Raw genomic sequence first — 2,108 nt, forward strand, 5'->3', positions numbered from 1 at the left:
CATTTATCTATTGCCCAATAGTTTCAGCATATAAATATTTTTCTAGTAAAGTGAATGATTGCATTATGTAATTTTTAATATATAATTTAAGAATATTTTGTCATGACTTTAAGTCAGTATTGGAAGATCAAACACCCTTTCTAAAAAGCATTTGTGGAAAACTGAAGAAGGAGGGGAGAGGATGGCACTGTGCATCTTGGTAGATGCTACTAAAATGTGTTTACATTTTAGCGGTAAAAAGTGCATTTTTGTGTGGTTTCTTTTTTTTTCTTTTACCATAATTAAAGCTGAAAGATAGGCAACTAGAGGGTTCCGTCTAATGACAACAGTTTTATGAAACCTTGTCCAGTTTTCATAGATCTAGGCAGGGACAGTTGCATTTTGTGGCTGAATTGAGAAATTACCGAATTATAATGTCTATTTTAACCATGGTCCTCATGAATGATATATTATAGAATTATACAGCACATTGTTTTGTAAGTCAGAAAATTCAAGTACATTCAGCAAGACTTAATTGGTCAGTCATACTTTAATCACAGAATATTCTGGGAAGGGACATGCAAGGATTATCAAATCCAGCTCTTAAGTGAGTTGCCCATACGAGGCTCAAACCCACAATGTTGGTGATGTTTGCACCATGCTGCAATCAACTGAGCTCATCTCAATCAATGCTTTCAGTCAGGTGGAAATATGATACAGGAATTACAGAATCACAGTTCTACATGTGAAAAATTCACATACTGGCAATTTAGAAAAATTACTTGGAAATTATATTTTCTGTTCTTTATTGGTCATGGCCTCACAAATACATTTTATCAGCTACATGCTAAGGTGAATAAATCATATACAATTCAAGTAATCTGGAATTATTTCAGTCTGTCCTTAACTCTGTACTCCTTGCATTAACAATGCTAAAAATTACATAAGTGTATTGATCGTGTGGAAAATCTCTGTCACAGCGAAGGTAGTTCCAAGTTTTACAGAATTCATCAGTGGTTACAGATAGCTATAGCCAATTTGGACATCAGTTCTCATGGTTAGATGCCAAATCCTAAATCTAGTCCCAGCAGAATTTTCCCATCTGCATTACCACTGACATCAAAGACTGTCAATTAGTTCAGATTCTTCTACCTAGGAGCAAAACAAAAATCTGAGTGCTGTTCACAGATTATGAATATAAACTGAATATGAGCCAGATGTGCCCAGGTGGCCAAGAAGGCCAACGGCACCATGGCCTGTATCAGCAATTGTGTGGCCAGCAGGACCAGGGCAGTGATTGTCCCCCTGAGCTCAGCACTGGTGAGGCCTCACATCAAGTGCTGTGTTCAGTTTTGAGCCCCTCACTTTCAAAGGGAAATTGATTCCAGTGAAAGACAACAAAGCTCATGAAGGGTCTAGCAAACATGTCCTGTGAGGAACAGCTGAAGGAGCTGGGTTTGTTTACCCTGGGGAGGGCTCAGGAGGGACCTCCTTGCCCTCTCCAACTCCCTGGAAGGAGGGGTTTGGTCTCTCCTGCTGTGCCTGCAGTGAGAGGACAAGAGCAGATGGCCTAAAGCTCACACAGGGGAGATTCAGATTAGATATTACAATTTTTTTTTCACTGTCAATGTTGTCAGACATTGGAATAGGTTGCCTGGGGTGGTGGAGTCACCATCCCTGGAGATGGTCAAAAGGTGTCTGGATCTGGTACTGGGGGATAAGGTTTAATGATTTAGGGGTTGCAGTGGTAGTGCCGGGTGGATGGTTGGACTTGACGATCTTAAAGGTCTCTTCCAACCTTGCTGATTCTATGAAGTGACGTTAGTCCTCACGCTGTGGCCAAATAGAATAACAATATGCAGTCATAGCTGGACATTCTAATTCAAAACTAAGATTGTGCGACACTATAGTGCACTGCATGCATCTTTGAACATAAGCTTACCTGCATTTCTTTTGTGGATTCATTTGTCCCCTAACAGACCTTACCCCCCATCAGTGCCTCTGCCGTGACGTCACTCCAGACAGCTGACGTCACTCTGCTTCGGCCGCCTTGCCCCGGGCCCGCCGCGCCTCACTCCTCCCCGCTAGGGGGCGCTGCGTGGGCAGCCCGGCCCGAGCCGCGCGCCGCC

The sequence above is a fragment of the Sturnus vulgaris genome, chromosome 4 (assembly GCF_052056855.1).
Source record: "Sturnus vulgaris isolate bStuVul1 chromosome 4, bStuVul1.hap1, whole genome shotgun sequence".
In the NCBI taxonomy this organism is placed as follows: Eukaryota; Metazoa; Chordata; class Aves; order Passeriformes; family Sturnidae; genus Sturnus; species Sturnus vulgaris.